Below are 20663 nucleotides of genomic sequence, written 5' to 3'. Positions count from 1 at the left end.
GTTCCATAGTGTAGGGAGTCTCTGGGTGATGAATCTGTCCCTCCAGCACGTCCTATTTATATCTGTGTTGAGGTTTAAGTCTCTTGCTCTCGTGGCTCTGGTGGATTTGGATTTTTTGAGGTGGAGCATGTCCATTAATTCCGGGTTGGACATGGCCTTGTATGTCAGGCACAGATCACCTCTGAGCAGATGGTATGCGACTGAATAGAGCTGGAGTTTCTTCAGTCGGGCATCGTTTGACATATTTTTGAGCCCCTTTATCCTTTTGGTGAGGAACTTTTGGGGTCTTTCCAACTGCTGCAGGTGTCGGGTAAGGTACATTCCGAATGGGGCGTTGTACTCAATCATTGGTCTGATAAGTGAAGAGTACAGGGGTACAATGACCTCTCCTGATCTGGATGTGAATCCCTTCATGATCAGGTGGGCAATGTAGAAGGTCTTCCTAACCACTTTGGCAATGTGAGTGTCAAAAGAGAGGTTACTGTCAACTTGGGTCCCCAGGTCCCTGATAACTTCTTCCGTGTTTAATGGATTACCACCTATGTGGTAATTAGGGGTTACCTTGTTTTTCCCAAAGGGTATGACTATACATTTTTTGGCATTTAGCTTAAGGCCATGGCTCTGGCACCAGTTATCCATTTCTATGAGACCTTTCTGGAGGATGTCTGTGTCTGATGGAGTGTCAATTATGGTGCCCAGTTTGCAGTCATCTGCAAATTTTGTCAGCCACAATCCCCCTATGTTTGCCTGCACTTCAGAAAAATAAATGCCGAACAAGAGGGGGCCCAGGACTGAGCCCTGTGGGACACCGCTCGTGACCATGTTTACATTTTATTTAGTTTGAAGTATTCACACCATGAAGATTAGTTTAATTATTTGCTGTCATACTGCAATTGTGAACTGCTGTATGGAGGGAAAAAGGAGATTAGCAAACAGGGCTGCAAGTGGTTTGCAGTGTCTTCATGTTTAGAGGTCGGTGTTTAAATGCTGAGTATCTTTAAGCATGACAACATGGCACTGCATAAGTGAAGGTCGTTAAGGATCCCAGAAGTTCCATCAGTAGAACAACCTTTTTTTTGTGAAACATCATAGTAATGTATTTATTTATTTTTTATACCCTTTTGTTTACCAGCCTGCTGATGACCAGCATTCCTTCCATGAGCTGCACACAGTTTTTTCTCTATCAGTGACAACATGGCCACTGACTCAAGTGACAGCCAATCAGCAGAAACTTACCCATACAGATATGAAGGTAGCTCTACTAAGGCCTTCTGCAGCCCTATCAGCCTCATCTACTGCCTACTGAATGGCATGCCTGTCCCAACTGTCATTATGATGGCCGACTGAAGAGATAGTATATTACCAATGGACCTCCTTGGAGCTTAAAACCCACCACACAGCTTGTCACTCCTCCAGCTACTGCCACTCCACTGATCTGTCCATGAGCCCATGAAGAAGCTGTCAGTAATGCAGAGCACTGGAAATTTTATGGTTAAGTCTTAACCTCGCCCTCATTGCTGGCATGTGTGCTTACATCACTGTGAGGGCCTCCAGTGCTCCTATCCTGCATGCAATGCATGTTTATAGACATCCACAGAAAGCTTTACCATTACTTAATTGGGAATGCTGAGCTCATATTCCTGGTTCTTTGCTGTATCTTCATTGCTTGTAAACTGTTGCTTGGAAGTGACAGGCAGGCAACTGGACTACCACTCTCACCACTCAGGATGGGTGAACCAGCATTGGTCAGTCATTCCCATCCTTTCTTGCCCAGTTTATAGATTCATAGGTTCATAGAAAAGTACTAGGTTAGCTGCCCTTGCAGGCCATTTTAAGTCTATCCAATTGTCCTTTTTGTGTTCAAAATAAACTATCCCATTTAATTATAGATTGATCTTACCATCCCATAATCGACAATTATATATTTCCCCTAATGAGAATAAGTGGGCTATTACTATAGATAATTTGAGAGAAACCATGCTTGGGATAAAGCATTTAGGAGCTGCCTCTGTCCATTAATAGTACAGGAGGCAGTCCTGGGGTAAATTTTCTAATTCCCATCCATAGACCAAAGTTGCATTTGAATATGAACAGGGCAAACTTTGTTTTATGTGGATGAGGAATCTGTTCTACAGCAGTAGTATCCTCTGTGAGATATACCTTTCCCTCCAAAAAATTCTGTTGATGGTGCAAAAGAGGTTTAGATCCCTAGACCGAGTATTTCTGATGACATTTGACTTGCTGATTTGCAGTAAACCCATCAGTAATGGGTTGGAGGAAGCCTTGTATGCCAGACCAGGTCAACTCTTAACGTTCTGTAGTCTGTCAGCAGTTCCATCAGAGCCCAAGCTGCTACTCAGGTTTTTGGGTCATAATCAGGGCTTTATTGCTCTACAGCACATAACTGGATTACAGTAATTTAGGTTTTAGTGAAGATGATCAAATATTTTATTAGCAGTCAGTGTATAACTAAAGAAATTCTGTGCTATGGATTTGTCTAATATTTCAGGTAAATTAATACAAGCCAGTACATTAGGATTTCAAAAAGATTCTTAAACACATGAAAATTTGGCTTCCTTTGGGATAAAAATCTATAACCTATATCTGGAGATGTAGAAGAACTTTAATAATTAAGTTAATATGCCACCTATTATATTTAAAAAGTAATACATTTATTTTCATTAGCATACTGAGCAGATGGTTAAGTAAAATCAAGTAAATTAAAAAAGCAGATATGGACCTTTCAGAAAAAAGAAGCATTCAGTTTTGTTTTGTGTTGTTTATGGAGTTATTTACAAATAATAAAGTAAGACATTAAGAAGAGATTGTGGTGTCTGTCCATTCACTACTGAAATGCAAGATAAAGCTTAGCCAGATGCTGTATTCATACAGCTAGAACTAACATTTGCTGTTGAAGTATCTTTTGTCTTGGAGTACTCAAGAAGTCCATAGCAGAGAATTATGGGTAGGGGCAAACTGAGTATAATAGCACTGCTCTTTTTTCCTTAGCTGCTGTGACAAAAAGTAGACTGTGGATAGGATAAACATGCAGTTTATTTATTTGAATTTGTTAACCGGAATAGAACATTGATCACAAAAGACAATTACAGTGTCAGTATGGATAGAATTAAATAAGTAAGGAAAGAAATATGTGTATATATATATATATATATATATATATATATATATATATATATATATATATATATATATCTATGTGTGCACACACACACACACACACACACACACACACACACACACACACACACACACACACACACACACACAATGCTATGGCAAAGCAATGTTTTTTTTTTATTTTAATTTTTTTTAGGATTTCTCTTCCTCCTACATCATCCTCTGGTTAACTACTCAATGCCCTATGACCACGGCTGGGTCTGTAAGCCACCTCCTTAACTATAGGATGATCTCTGACAAGACTGGGGCCAATGTGTACATTGAAGTCATCCTGGTGGTCTGGCTGTCCACGTGTCACTATTTTTCCATTTTTGACCTACCCTTGTTGCTTCCTTCCTCCCTTTGGCCCCATATGTTACATCTGAGGGGTGGGCATACAGTGAGGATGAGTGGCATATCTCCCCACCTCCACAGCAGCTCAGCTTTGATCCCACCTTATTCCAACATTTGGCCCACTCCTTTTGGTGTGACATCACAGGAAACAACTAAGAAATCACCCACCCACAAGGGATTGTAGCACCCTTCCCTCCCTGTCTTTTTGTCACATGCCTGAGATGCTATTTGAACCCAAATTGCCTGGAATATGGTCATAGCTTTATTAATTTATGCCACTGGAGTGGCTATGGTAAGGTAATTGTCATGAATATACAATACAAATATAAGCAATCACTATGTACAATATAGAGAGGAGCATTCACACAAATCTGGGAATATACAAAAATGTGTGTGTGTGTGTGTGTGTGTGTGTGTGTGTGTGTGTGTGTGTGTGTGTGTGTGTGTGTGTGTGTGTGTGTGCTTGTATATCTGTGTGTGTGTGTGTGTGTGTATATATATATATATATATATATAATGTATATAGTTATGTACATTGCAGTCAGAGTGACTCTTGTGTTAGCCGAATTTACAAGTGATATCATACAAATTTGTTAGGAGGTAGAGTGATGGTCTAGGGCAAGATTATGTTAGGTCATGTGACCAGAGTGGTGGCATCTGCACTAAGCATCATTATGAAGATAATGTTTTAGTTATGTTCTGAATTTTCTGTTAGAATATATTTTTTGAGATAGAGTGGGAGATACTTTAGTCCCTAGTAAGGATAAACTATGATCTGTACTGTGTAGTTTAGTTTTAACAACCAGTAGGGTACAACCTGGGTGGCTTTGATTCCTGAGACTGCAAGAAAAGGTTTTCCTTATTACTTTGGCTGCCAGAAATGAAATTGTGTGTCTGTGTAGGATTGTGCAAAATTGAGAACATAAGAGGTAAATCTTCCTTAGGCTGGGAGCTATTTTGCTTTTTGTAGTGTTGTGCAGTGGTGTTCATGTTTTGGGGAATCTGTGATGAATCAGTAGATTCTGTTAGTGAGTTCCTGAATCACTGTGGAGTATCTTTTTGAGGCATATGCTATTAGTGGGAGTCCATGTTCACTTGGGCTTGTAGAATCACATTGCCTATTCCTTTTCTAGAGCATTTGGAAAGAAAGGGGGAATTTTGTTAAAATGTGTTTTTCCTAATGTCTACTAGGTGTTGTTTGACGCTAAGGAAGAGGTCTAGTCAAATACCTAGATACTTAAATGAAGAACAATTTTTTCTAATGCAGATATTGTGATCAAAGATTAGTAATCGTGTAGAAGTTTTATTTAGCTTTGTCTTGGTTCCACAGAGCCTTGTTTTCAGTTCTGAAGAGTTGAAAGGAAGATTTTCTATATTGATTCACATGTTAAGAGCAAGGACGTCAGCCTACAGCTCTTTCTGAAGGACTGTTAAGGATTTATTAGAACAAAATATTACTGTGTCATCAGCATAAAGTAGTAAGGAAGGTGGGGATGGTCCAAGCGTAGTTGGGTCTATGACACTGGATTGAAAATTGATTTCATCAAATGGCTTTTACACCGAAAATGACACTGATAGAAATTGGCTTTGTGGGGGCTGTGCCCCCCCCAGCTAAATAAATATACCAACTCTGAGATTGCACTACAGTGAGGAAAGGGCAAATTTTCCTATCTTCACTGTACTGTGATCTCACAAAACTGATTTCTATTAGCGGCATTTTTGGTGTAAAAGCCGTTCGATGAAATCAGTTTTCGATCCAGTGTCATAGATCCGGGTAGTTTATTTATGAAGATGGACAAGAGGAGGGGAGTGAGGATGGAGCCTTGCAGTATTCTTTGTTTGATGTGGAATAGATGTGAAAATAATTAGTTGACTTTTACACAGCAATGGTAGTTAAAAAGATAGCTGTCAAACCAGGGCCTGGACTAATGCCTATATCAAGAAGGTGGTTTAATAATAAATTGTGATATACTAGATAAAAAGATTTGGTTAGGTCAACAAATATAGTACCAATAAGGTCTCTTTTGCCCATATCTGAGAGAACTGGGCCAATGTGGGTCCAAATGGCTGTTAGTGTGCTGTTTAATGGCAAGAATCCATGCTGTTTGAATAAGAGCAGGAGGCATCTACAGAGGATTTGCCACAGGGCAATATTTTGGAGCTTCGTCTAGGAGATCTGCATGAAAGTGGAGTTGAAGTTGCACAGAAAGGGAAAGAGCAGGAAACAATGGCAACTCTAATGCCGGTAATGTTGTGGTGTGATGGGCCAATGTGTTCCTATATGGAGGAGCAGCAGATGAAGCAGGATGCATTTGAAGAGAATGTATCACAGAAAGAGATTCTGGAACTTTCTGTAGAAGATTCAAAGGAAACAGAGAGCAAAGAAGATGCTATCGGTCCAGAAGAAACTGATTTAAAGGAAGTCTGCTTGATTTAATAGAGATGGATAGAAAGACTGAGAAAGACGAAAGAAATTGTTTAGAGGAAGTAAAAAGATCCATAATGTTAGGAGATTGGTAAAACATTTGAACACAGTAATCAGGACTATTAAGGGAAATTCATGTGATATAACAGCAATAAACAGGATATATTGCTATGCAGCTAAACGAATAATGGATAAAGTGCTACCACAAAAATGTAGAGTAATAAAAGAAAGAAAGTGAATAAGTAGAATGCTGCCATAAAAGCAACAAATATAGACAACTATAAAGTAATGAAGATAAAAAATATCACTGTTTAAAGAATACAGAAAATGGAATGGCTCATCAATATACTTAGAAAGACAGATGTGGTAAAAGCAATGCAAAGTATCAAACAGACCAATATTTATCATACGCCATTTCTAATAATAAACTCAAAATATCAGACTAGCAGAAAAAACTTGGATGATATGAAAATAAATGTAAATGAAAAGTACAAAAAAAGCAATTCATTAATGACCTAAATGGTTTATAGAGAACTGGTAAATAAAGCAAAATGAATAGAAATACCACCCAACAAAGAAGTATGTAGATTTTGGAGGAGTATTTGTGAAGATCCTATTGAGCACAACAAAACTACTGAATGGATAGAAGAATTAAAAGAAAGAGTTCCAATGTAGAGGATATGAAATGGGATGATGTAACAGTCAGACAAATTGGGACAAAATTAAGAAAAAACCCTCAATAGAAACCCACTGGTCCAGACCCAGCTTCTGGCTACACAAAGATTTTGCCCTGAGTTGCGTTATGTATATGTACATCTTGAACAGTTGTCAATCTGATTAAAAACAGTAAAACTGATAGATACTCCTCCTTAAGACTGAACCTGCAAGCCATCCTAAAAACTATAGACCAACAACTTGTCTTCTGGTAATATACAAATTATATACTGGAATTGATGCAGAAAGAGTTTGTAGTTATTTAGAAAAGAAAACTATTATGGAAATATAACAAAAAGTTAATGAAAATCATGTGCTACAAAGTTCATGTGTTGCTGATCAGAGCCATATTAGACAGAATCTAAGTGTGGCATGGATAGATTACAAAAAGCATTTGTTTACATCCCACGTTCATGGATAATGAAATGCTTATAGATACACAGTAGTACAGCGATCAATTACATTACAGTGACCATAAAACAGTGGATCCACTTTGCAGCTAAGCCATGACAGAGGACAAATAATTACTCCAGTGATAAAAAATTCATATGGGTATATCCTAGGATGCTTCTTTTTCATTGCCACTTTTTGTCTTTCTTTTAACCTATTAAGTTGTTTATTAGGCTCTGGTTACAATTTGGCTGACAGAAACCAACCTCTTCTACAGATTTCTCATCTACTTTTCGTGGATGAATTAAAATTGTATAGCTGACGAGATGAAGAGTTGAATGTACAACTGCAAATCCTTAAAATTTTCTTGGGAGGATAAAAGAATGACATTTGGTCTTGATAAATCTGAAAAAGCAGCATTTAAAAAAGAAAAGCTGCAAGACAAAATATCAGATTGTGACAAGACTGTGATATAAAGAAACAAGAGCAGGAGGGAGTGTATAACTATTTGAAACAGATGAAGGGCCAGCAATAAAACATGAACAAATGAGAATAAAGCTCAGACAGGAATAATGGAAAAACTAAAGCTAGTTTCGAAAACTGCCTTAACCTCAAGTAATACAGTTTAAGCTCTAAATCAATTTGCTCTTTATGTTCTAACTTACATCTTTGCTGTCACTGGCTAACCAAAAAACTTAAATTAGTTGGACACAAAAACAAGAAAAATCATTCATGCTTATCAGATTATATATAAAAACAATGTATACCAGGATAATATAGTCATCACTCTGTAGAAAGCATGGGCCTCCTCAAAACTGACCACATTTATAGATCTGCAGTCAAGGGGCTTGCATACATATCTGCATTCTTCATCAGATCCAATCATAGTGAACATTTTAAAATATGAGAAGAAGTCTCAGACCATATCTTTGTTTAGTTTAGCAGAAGCATTTCAGAATAAAGAGGAAATGGAAATCAAACCAGAAGAAGACAAAAATCTGACAGCAGCAATATCTGCCAAACAAAAGAAGTAATAAAAAGAAAATGATCCGACAAGAAGGAAAGAAAATTTGAAAATCCACAAAGATAATGACAAGTGTAGAGATCTTTTGGAACAACCTCACATTGACCACATTCTGATGCAGGAATGGTTAAGGAGGGGTGAATGGAAACCAAAAGGTGAAAGGCTCATAATGGTGCCTCATGACAGTGGGCTATGTACAAGTTGGTTTCCAAAGTCTACTGGTAACATGGGAAAAACAGACAAATGCAGGTGTTCTAAAACAGAACTGGAAACAGTTGCACATTTCATTGCTGGGTGCTATAAACTCCTGATAGTAGGTCTGTATACTGAAAGGCACAACAATGTACCAAGATTGTTGCATTATGGATTGTGCAACCACTGCAATATAGAAGTAGCTGAGAAGTATTGAAACCATGAACTGCAGAGCATTATAAAGAATAATGTAGTTTATATCACATGGGATCCTCTATTATCAAAAATTCAAAAAATAGATGCAATAAAACCAGATATAGTAGTCCACAAAAAGTCAGAAGTAGCACTGGTCACTGACATTGCTTCACCTAGTGATTAAATTGTCTTACATACAGAGAGCCACAAAGTTATAAAATATCAGGATTTACAAGCAGAAATGAGAGCAATATGGAAGAAAGATATCCAGACAATTCCAATAGTAGTAGGAGCAATAGGACTAATCAGAAATAATTTACTTGTACTTAAATATGCTACCAATATATATAACCCTTTATAAACTGTAGAAGGAGGCAATTCTGTGCACATTGTAATGCTGAGAAGAACATTCTTGACTAACATCAAGAAGTGAGACAATACTAATTTCTTAAACTTGAATCATACCCTGACTTAGGAATGGAATCCATTCTATTCATGGTACTAGAAACCAAAATGCTTGGAGAAGTTATAAAAAGAAGACCTGAGTTAAATACCCCAGATTTGTGATACAGAAACATTGGAGCAAACAAAGGAACAATATAATTCTAGGCATGCTAGGGATCTTGACAGCTATTATATTAAGTGGAGTAAAGCTGTTAGCGTGTTTGTATATATTGTATATGTGTAACATGGCCACTGCCAGTTTAAGACATTGTAAGATCTAACATCAGCAAATTATTAACCTGGTATCCAAATATCAATTCTGTAGTGTGCAAAAACCATTGCAGAGATGAAAACCAATCATGTCAACAATCTTAACACAAAGCCCATGACAAAAGATATTTGCTGACTTTTGTAAGTCTGAAGACAAAAACTAACTCACTATTGTGGACTCAACTCTCTTGACATAGAAATCTGTGTATCAAGCACAACTAGCAAACAAATCATAGCTACAGTCAAGACAATGTAAGAGAGTCTACCCATAGAACTGGTTACAGACAATGGTACATGGTTTAGGTTAAACAAGTCCCAGTAGTTTGTTACTAACTATGGTTTTACTGACACTACATCAAGACTTCACTATCTGCAATCAATTGTTGAAGATGATAAGGCAACACTAACAGCTCAAAACATACTGAGACAAACAGATCCCCGCAGAGCTCTCATGGAATATGGAGGTGCTCCATACAGTGGTACAGGAGTAAGCCATTTGAAGTTAATGGCTGTAAGACAAACAGAAACTGACATGCCAAGCCAGAGTCAAAACTTGTTCCTAAAGTAATTTCATATAGAAATTCAAACAAAATGACCAAAAAAAAGCTAAAGCTTTGAATTCCATGCAAAACATTCAAAGAAAATGGCCAGCAAGCCAAAGGTTGGCCAAATATTTTATGACCAATGTTATTTTGTACTCCAGCTACCTGTCCTACATCCAGATCAATCTTTCCACCTGATGACAGAGGGATGGGTGTGGGGGTGGTAGAATACAGCAGGAGTCACTATACAGAAGACTACTGCTCTATGATCCTACATGGTGCCAACAGAAGATGTTGCCCTGGTTTGCCATAACAGAAGACATATCCAATTGTTACCTGATGAGTGTCAACCTGAATGCATTATCTCATAAAAATAACCAGTCTGAGATGAGAATAAACAGATCAATGCACAATAAATCTGTATATGACTAAGAAAAGAGCTATGTCACTTGAACATTTGAGACTAGAGCGGAAGTTTGACTCAGGTATTCACAGAGGCTGACTGTGTACTGTCCAACCAACACAATCAGGAATGACTTTCTCCTGTTCCTCATCCTGTTTTCTCTCTTTTTTCTAGTGATTGTAAAAGTCCTAATGCTTTTCATACCAACTTATCTCAACGTTTACTTTCTCGTGTTTTCCTTTTGCTTCCAGTTCCAGTTAGTGTGAGTTGTACTTGAGTAATGATGAGTGGCTGAGAAATCTATGTTTCAAAGCACTTCCCCTTTTGCTAGAGTCATTGGGACAGTTACGTGATTGTTAGTAATATAGTTACAAATGTTTCAGAAATAACCATATTTTTCACATGACTTAAACGTTTGCTTTTGCAGGATCAGTCCACACTGTTAAATGTCGGGTGCAGCGATAGTGCACCTTTGTAGTTTATAACTTCAAAAAAAGTAGCTCTTAATGGGGAGATGTGATGATGACTGAGATAAAGCTGCTAGGGTGAGTGATATATGTACCATGCATATTTAAGGTTCCATAGTGTAATGGTTATCACATCTATTTCACATGCAGAAGGTCCTGGTTTCAATCCCCAGTGGAATCAGTTAGTCTTCTGTCAAATATTTTCTTGTATCAATCCTATTCCATCCTTGGTAGAGAATATATTTATCTTATTATTTTTTCACTTCAGTTAACTGTCTTAGAGTGCTACTGCTTTACTTTTGCTTTATTTGTTGATTTTGCACTTAAAATAATTTTAAAGGTCTCCAGTACATGAAATTCCCTTGTCCAGGTAGATTGTTTAAGTTGTGTTGCAGTAACATTACACTCTTGAGAAATCTTTGTTTCTGTTTTTATATTAAGAGGACTGGGATAATCAATCTACTGGCAGTAGGTGGTGGCCTGGTCTATCTGAGTTGAGAAGCACATAAGAATGCTGTAAGAGTAAATATTTTACTGGCCAGAGGGCTTAGAAGACAGCTTCCTGTATTTTAAATGTCTGTATGCATTTGGCTCATTTGTGCACAGCTGCCCATCATGCAGAGGTGGTCAGTAGTGCCTTGTATTTTTCCAATAAACCATCTCTGAAACTGTGCCAGTAACTCAGTGAGTGCAGAGCAACTACTTTGTGTGTTGAGTACCCACAGCTGGTGCTAGCATTTTGGGGCCCCCCAGCAAGTTTCAAATTGGGGGCCATACCCATGCGAATATAAAGTGTGACCACATTGCTGTCACACCCCCTTCCCTGTCAAGCTCATCCAGGATCATTTAATGATCACTGTAGTGTTACTACATTCAGACCATTATGAATTGAAGTGCTAGGGTACACACTGACTGTCATTTAGTACCAATGTTAGATTATGACAAGCATCTGTGAGTGGTTACCTTGCTGTGGTACAGGGTTCACACACACACTGACTGCATACATTTCAGGTGTTCAAATTTTTGCAGAATGTCCAGATTTGACTTATTTTTAGTTTATTCCTCAACATTTCTAGTTTTCTGGATTTTTTGTGGCAAATCAGTGATGAATGAATTCACTACATAATGACAGGCATTTACATTCAACTTCATATGCTTCAGAAAATGTATGGTATTCTTGCAATTTTAAGAATATATGAGCAATATTTAAAAAAATGTCCCTATTTTTGGGGCTTTGTCCCCCCATTGTCTTTGGCTTTGTCCAGAATTTTTGTGCCAAGAGGTTGAGAACTATGACTGACTGGCATTTAGGAGCAATTTTGTTACATTACGACAAGCCTTTGTACCGCATCAAGGTAGCCAGTCCCACAGAGGTACACAAAGACACCCACACTGACTCCCACACACAGGATAGACACAAGACAAAGACAGCACTACAGCAAGGCTGAACAGAGACACCCACACAGACTCCCTCAAGCAGGACAGAGGCACACACCTACAGAAGACAGAGACAGACACAAAACCAGGACAAAACTACTGCAAGACTGAGCAGAGACCTACACAAGACAAAGGCAGCACTACCGCAGCACAAAACTGAGACACCACACAGACTCCCAAACACAAGACAATGACAGCACTATGGCAAGACTGAAACACTCAAGAAGCATTAGATAAACTGACCCCATCACACAAGACAGTTATTGACATGCAGAGCAGTCACAATGTAGTGGCACACAAAATGGCCATGGGACAGACATAGAAAAGACTACAGACACACAAGACATACAACGAAAAGCCATGGGGATTACTGAGCATGGGGCAGACAGACTCAAACCCAAACAAACCCAAGAGAAAGCCATGGGGATTATGGAGCCTGAGGCAGACAGACTCAAACCCAAAGAAACCCAAGAGAAAGCCATGGGGATTATGGAGCCTGAGTCAGACAGACTCAAACCCACAGAAACATATAAGAGAAAGCCATGGGGATTACTGAGCCTGAGGCAGACAGACTCAAAGCCAAAGAGAAACAGGTGAAGTCAAGACCACCAGAGTGTCATTTATCTTCAATGTGCAGTTAGCTCCTTAGCTTTTTCAGATTGCTGCCACTTTTAGTGCCATGAGCAGTTTGTTTTTCCTTTTCTTCTGTCCTGGCCTCACAATGAGTCCTGCCTCTCCTAGCTGCCTTTGCCTCGACAAATCCAGCTACTTTTCATCCCTATACTACTTGGTCCTACCTGCTGGACTAAGGAAAGATCAGTGAATACACAGCATACTATACAAGGCAGGCTAAGGTGCTACCTGAAATTTACTGCCATACAGCAATATAAAAGATTACTGGAAAGGAAATATGAGCACATATCTAGAGGTTTACTGGGATCTTATGAATGTTCTTCTGGACAAAGTCTTCAGTGAGGCTGCCATGCAATAAACCTTGACACAATTCATGCTCAATTGAGAGCACAGTTAAGCCTGAAAGTCTCTCCTGACTCATTGCTGAACATAGGCATGTCTTTATGAGTTTCAGTTTAATCCATCTTCCTTGCAAGTAGCCCGTTAGTACTACAAATCTGCCATTATTATTTTTTTCTCTTCTATCACTATTGGCGCTCCTCTTGCAATTAATATACGTACTCCTCTTTTCCTTTGCCACAGGTATTCTTTTAAATAACCATCCTCCAAACCTTTCTGCATCAAATTTGCATATTCAGCTCTCAAGGCTTTAATATGTGATAAAAATCCAAAGGCTTATCAAACTCTGAAACCTGCTCAAACAGGTCAGTAAATGACTGTATTGTTGTGCCCAGCAGCACAATGAAGAACCCTATGTGTAGTTTTACCACTGTATCCTGTACAGTCTCATCCTCTCCTTCATAGTCAAAGAAGCACTAAACATTCCTCTGCCTCTTTTCCCTGAAATGTGGTGCCAACATCCAGTTCTTCTGCTATCTTGGAGGCTTCACCCATGGCACATTGAAATCCTGTCTCTCTGTAATTCTTCAGTAAGACCATAGTTGATACAAACACTTTGAAACGTGGAAGTATCAAATGATGGACTCTGCAGAACTTTGCTTACATGATTTACCTCTGTCAGCACATCATACCAAACCACTAAACATACAATGAATTTATATGATATACGTTCTGAGCATAGTCCCCTTGGTTGTTGATATTTTGCGACATCACTTGTACGTAAAGCTTCACCCATCTCCTGCAATGCTTTTACGACTCCTTTCAACTGAAATCGTCCATATGAAGTCCATTTTTCTAGTAGTTTCAACCCTCAACATTGTGGTACATAATCATTTTGTCAGCGAGGAACAGACCAAAAATATCAGACAGACATTCTACAACATTCTCCCAGCGCCTTCCTCCTTGACCTCTCATCACAATAATTCTAATAGACAAAGCCAAACATAATTGCAGAATAAATGCGTGCCATCAAGGATAGTTTAAAACATTGCTATGATAATCTTAGAATGATACTAGAATTACTGGGTTTGCATTGGCATGCATTAAAACAGTTCATTCTGCAAAATTCTCACAGCCCCCCCCCCCCCATGCCTCAGCAAAATAATTCTAGACAAAGTAAATAAACTAAAAAAAAACAAGACAAAGGCATAACGTTAGGGATTTAAAACAATGTACCTATGAACTAAAAGATTCTAATTTTGCAGGACCATGAATTGTGTGAACCCACATTTTGGATGAGGACAAGACTAAAATTACCAGGTAAACATCTAAACCTTGTGCAACATCCTAGCATTCTAGTAGCCCTACCCCTCTCTTAACCTATCAACTTAACAGTTCTAGACAAAGCCAAAAATAACTGCGCAACAAAAGCGTATCAGGGATAGTTGAAAACATTGCTATGATAAGAGTTTGCATTAGCATTCATTAAAATATCAATGCATTCTGCAGAATTCTTAAAGCCCATACAACCCCCCCCCCACTCTACAATGTCTCGGCACAATTCTAGATGAGGTAAAAACAAAATAAAATATAAGACAAGGCAAACAATCTACTTAAAAAAGTAATATAAATGGTAGAAAATATTTTACAATAGCATGCATTACGTGAACCCACATTTTTAATGAGGAACAGACCAAAAATGCCAGGAAAACATCTAATTGTACAACATTCTCAAAGCCCCTACCCCTCTACTAACCGCTCAACTTAACAATTCCAGACAAAGCCAAAAATAACTGCAGAGCAAAAGTGCAACATTGCTATGATAAACTTAGCAGAACTGTGTTTGCAGTAGCTTGCATTGACATCAGTACATTTTGGAGAATTTTCACAGCCCCTACCCCCCATGTCTCAGCACAATAATTCTGGCTGAAGTAAAAAGAAAAGAAAAACAAGACAAAGGCGTATAGAAAAACAAGACAAAGGCGTAAAGAAAAACAAGACAAAGGTGTAAAGAAAAACAAGACAAAGGTGTAAAGAAAAACAAGACAAAGGCGTAACAATGTGATAATACATTGTGTGACCCCACATTTTCATTACATCCGAGTGACGCCTCCAGGTGCATCTGCAGTTACCGCCTACTGCTCCTCTAGGTGTCAAATATTGCTTGTTCATATCTGCATTAATATTTCCAAAACCATGCCCTGTACGAGGTATCAGAATATTTTATCTTGAAGCATACATGATGGCAAACACAATTGTATTGGTATTTGACTTATGTCAATGAGTATTTGTTAGAATTGTAAGGTGATAACTTTATTTTTTAAAGGCTCAAGCCACGCCCGCTAGGAGTTAAAGGTGCACAATCAAAAGAGCTGTACAGGAGGGAATGAGTTAAACAAGCAAAAAAATACCAGGCAAACATCTGAACACTGTACAACATCTGTGCATCCTGCAGCATTCCCACAGCCACTATTCCCCTTACCAATCTTTTAGCACAATTGCAGACAAAACAAAAATAAATTAATGAACACTCTTGTGCAAGACTGACTAAAATGACTGCATCATATCTGGACATTAATTAAAAACAAGCCTCCCTTCCTCAATGTCTTAACAGAAGAATGAATTCTGGACAAAAGTAAATTAACACTATTACAACTATAGCCTCTCACCCCCCCCAATCCTCTTAGTACAAGATTATATTACTTTTCTGTGCAGACGTCATCTCCCTACATTTCCTCACAGCCCCCACCCACAGAGATTAAAGTTCATAGGTTCATAGGAGGTTACTAGGCTAATGGCCCTTGGGCCTTTATAAGCCTAGCTGTGTTATACCCTTATTTCCTTACTGACCATGTTGTATGGTGTATATTTGAAGCACAAGTTTATGATCAGCACCAACTGCCCTGTCCAAGAGGAACAGTGGGGACATCCCAGGAGTAAATTTATGGTCTCTCATCCAGTTGCCTAAATTATGCTGAAATAGGATAATTAAGGATCTCTGTTTTATGGGAATTGGGAGTTTATTCCAGAGGAGTGGCAATCTGTCTCTCCAGCATGTCCTACTAATGTCGCAGGCTAAAATAAGATCCCTAGAGGAAGTGAATCTTGTCCCATTAGACTTGTAGATGTGCAGCATTTCCATTAGGGTAGGGTCAGAGACTGTTCTGTAGGCCAAGCACAAGTTGCCTCAGCAGCCTATAAGATAGAGTACATTAATAGGGCTTTCAGTCTATCCACATAGGTCATGTTTTGAAGTCCTGAATTTTCTTGATGAGAATACCCATTGTTAACCAGCTAGGCCCACTTGGACAATCTGGGAGCAATATCTGGTTAAGTGGCTTGCTGAAGGCCAGACAGTAGGCAAACAATGGCTGAAGGAATCAAACCTTGTACCATAGTAACTACTGCTCACAGCCTTAACCTTTGCACCTATATTAAGTCTAAGAAAGATTCAGTCCCTGCACCTTTGCCACAGAAAAATGCTTATTAACTTGTCGAAGCTTTAGCCCTCTGCATTAACTGCCAAAAATCAAAAATAAATCCAAACACTTACCATTTATAAAGTCGATAGAAAGCTGCTGTTAATCCTGTGCTCTCTATTCATGATTGTAGACTGATCTGCTGCTTGCTTCCCCTTCCAGCGGACCAGACTAGTTCAGTCCTTTTAAATTGTCCTTAAAAGGACAGTTTTTCAGATCTTTTTAAAAACTGCCCTTACAAGGGCAGCTGAAAATACCTTGGCTTTTCCCACAATCACTCCTGGAAAGTCTGATCCGCTGTGTGTTCTCACTGTAATACAGTGCCCCGATCTGCTGCCAATAAAATGCAAAGCAAACTCTCCTCTTGAAAAACAAGAAGAGAAGTAATGCTTGCTTCATGCATGCCTTTAAAGGAAGTTGACTCAGGAAGTGATTTGCAAGGTCCTTGCTTCATCACTTCCGTGTCTTTAAAAAAAAAAAAAAAAAGACAACTTATTTTCCTGGCGGCTGCAGCCAATCAGGTCCCTTGCTTCACTGAAGCAGATGTGATTGAGTGCAGCTTTCAGGAAACTTAACAACAACATACACAAAACCCCCCCCCCAAAAAATGGAAAAAAGTTTGGTATCGCTCGGTGACGTTACATCACACAGCCTTGAGGACATCTAAGTGGTGCCATGCCAAGCAGTGAACAAAGGATATAGAGAAACCCATGGCTGCTGCATGGGTGCCCTTGTTCACAGGGAGATAATCGAGGCCTCCCTGCAGCTAGGAGTTCGGTGGGTGCCTAATGCTGGTTATGATTATAGAGAATGATGAAATGTACATCACATAGGATCACCCATTACCAACAATTCAAAAAAATAGATGTAGAAAAAATCAGATGTAGCCCATGAAGTCAAAATAAAACAAAAAGGACAAAAGTAGCAGTGTAGCATTGATCATTGAAATTGCTACACCTTAGCGACTACAGTGTCTCACATATAAAGAGACACAAAGCCATAAATTATCAAGATTTGCAGGTAGAAACAAGCGCAATGTAGAAGAAAGATAAAAAGGCAGTTCTGATCATACCTCTCAAGTGTACCTCATTACATTACAAGGAACTTAACTCATTTGGGCTCTTAAAAAGTTCACCTTCCTTGAAGTTCCATACTGAAAGGGTCTGTCACACATTCAATGTTAGGAACTGAATTATGTAAAATCCATGGTAAATAGAAATTAATCATATTAATTCATTAAATGATCTTCTTTATAAGTAAAACCAGCATATTTTAACCATCCTATGATGTTCTTAGTTGAAGTTGCTAGTATGCCATTAGTATGTGTTCCACATAGTGTTCCTCATTTTAGAGGAGCAAAAACATAAAGGGTGACAGGCTGTCCAGAACACAAATCCTCATTTATTTTTAAATATTAAAACACACTATTAAGCACTTTCGTCATCAAATCACGACTTTATCAGAATAAAAAAACACTACAAAGCCAAACTTAAATAGTTATGGATTAAAACATTCAAGTATCCCCCCCCCCCCCACACACAAACACACATTCCACTAACATTTTTAAAATGACAGGAGTATTTCGCTCACATAGAACTAACAGTGTACTTATATAAAATAGAAACAATAGATTAACCATTTTTGAAAAAAGATACAAGCTAATAAATGCTGTAGATCACCTTCCCTCCTAATAATACCAACAATAATAGCTATTATATAACACAGCAATGTCTTGTTCATATAAAATAAAATAAGAAAACAGGGACAGTTGGACAGGGAAGACTATCTAAGAGGCATGCATAGCATGCTGTCAGAAGAGGATACATATACATCCATTACTCACAAAGAAGTGTTACACATTATTAGCATGGTCCAGGATACTGTATATGACTTAGTTATGTGTCGCCAAGTCAGTCAGGAAATTTATAATTTCCTATATATAGAGTTTCCTACTATACTTACCATCAAAGGCCTACCCAAAATTCATAAGGAGGTCACCCCGATTCCTTATAGACCTATTGTGTCAGGTGACAATTGGGTAACAGCCCACATATCTAAGTTCGTGGAGGATCTATTAAGACCAGTAGTTAGTCAGTTTCCCACCATATTAAAAGACACTTATGATCTCTTAGATAACATCAAGGACATCAAGTTAGACAATAACCAACAATATATGTTTATTGCTTTAGATGTCAAAAATTTATTTACGTCGATACCGAATATAGAAGGGATGGAGTACATTAGACAGCTTTTGAGTAAAGAAACCACTTTTAGTAATGATAGAATCATTCTGGTTTGCCAACTATTAGAACTCATTCTGCATAATAACGTGTTCTTATTTGGTGATAGGTATTATTTACAGAAATGGGGGGTAGCCATGGGCACCCCCTGTGCTAATACCTACGCCAACTTGGTAGTTTTATGGTGGGAGAAGCTGTTTCTTTTTACACATGAAAGCTTCAAGTACATCAAACTTTACAGGCGTTTTGTAGACGATATTATTATCATATGGGAAGGCACTCTGCCATTGTTTGAAGCTTTCTTAAATTATTTAGAAACTACTAGTAGTTTTCTGAGGTTTACTCAAGAGTCCTCCACTACTCATATTAATTTCCTTGATGTGACACTCAGTTTTACATCTGAGGGTGGAATTATTTCATCGTTGTATAGGAAACCTATGTGGCATAATTCGCTACTGAACTTTGACAGCATGCACCCTAGACATGTGTTTCAGGGGATAATTAAAAGTCAGTTTCTTAGGATTATGAAACTTTGTAGTAAAGAGGCCGATCTCATTAAGGAGGCCCAAATATTAGAAGATTTGTTTCTAGATAGAGGCTATGACCCTGTAATGGTTGGGAATATCAAACATGATATATTGGGACAGAGAATATCAGTGGAACCACCCAGAATAGAACCACAAAGTCAGGTTGTCCGGTGTCATAACAAAATGAGATCCTCTTATAACAATCTTGTTAGATATGTGACAACCTATACTAGTGATATTAATAAAATACAACAGGTCATCCAAGATAATTGGCACATATTGACCATAGATGCCAATACAAGAGACCTGGTAGGTAGGAATCCAATTTTTCTATACAAGAATAGTAAAAATCTAAAGAGGATCTTATGTGGTGATATACATACCATAATTGATGGTAATAGAATGACCCCCTACAACCCTATTTCTTATAAACGAGGTACGTTTCCATGCTACAGTTGTAACAGATGTAGTTACATTACAAAGGAACAACCATTCGAACATCCAATCATGGATTATGTATTTACACCACACTTTTTTGCTAATTGCAACACTAGCAATGTTATATATCTTGCCACCTGTATTAAATGTCAGGCGTTTTATGTAGGTTTAACGAAAAGGAAACTACAGGAGCGCATTTATAATCACCTATATGATATTAGGAAGAAAATAGAAGCGAATGCACTAGCGAAACATGTTATGGATTTTCCATCACATTCTTTTACCTTTAGAGTGTTGCAAATAGTTACTGATAATGCCAGGGAAGGCAACAAGGAAAATAATTTAGCCATGAATGAACTACACTGGATACTGAAATTAGGAGCGCACTTGACACCAGGGATTAATAATTCTGTATCCATAAAGCCAGTCTTGCTATCCAGATAGATAATTAATTTTTACCATCATACATACAGCCGTTGTAGGCTGGGATCTATGTATTTGGATATATTTGTTAGGTTATGAATGAAATATATGGCATGTTTTGTCTTAAAAAATTCTCATGTTTCATTTTTGATCTAGCATTTAGTCATATATACTTTTTTAGACATTTACTCATTAATGTTGTTACATATTCAGAATTATTGTATTATTTTATGCTTAGCTTAAGCATTTTTATATAAATGATAGCAATAATATTAATCCCCTTTTTTATGAACATTCCCATTATTAGATACATAGATTTGTTTTTTTAAATTATATATTTGTTTTATTCATGTAATTTTTAAGCTTTTTTAAGCTTCATCCTAACTTGATAGCTGATAGCTTTTGGTTTTGCTTTAAGTTTTTTGTCTTGTCTTCATAGTGTATTTTTTATAGTGCGCTTCTTATAGTTTATTTTTGCCTGTTTGATTTTGCATCTGTGTTACAGCCAATAGACTAATGCATCTATAGTTGGCTCTATATCAATTAATGC

The 20663-nt window shown here is 37.9% G+C and overlaps 1 non-coding gene across 1 annotated transcript; it reads left to right on the top strand.

Annotated features, from left to right (window-relative positions):
* Window positions 1–10705: 10705 nt before the first annotated feature.
* Window positions 10706–10778, top strand: TRNAV-CAC. Its single transcript has one exon. It is a non-coding gene; the product is annotated as a tRNA-Val (tRNA).
* The last annotated feature ends 9885 nt before the right edge of the window (window positions 10779–20663 follow it).

The sequence above is a fragment of the Protopterus annectens genome, chromosome 14.part0 (assembly GCF_019279795.1).
Source record: "Protopterus annectens isolate FY-2018-M chromosome 14.part0, PAN1.0, whole genome shotgun sequence".
In the NCBI taxonomy this organism is placed as follows: domain Eukaryota; kingdom Metazoa; phylum Chordata; order Ceratodontiformes; family Protopteridae; genus Protopterus; species Protopterus annectens.
The sequence above is the reverse complement of the archived record's forward strand: the minus strand, read 5'-3'. Positions and strand labels throughout refer to the sequence as shown.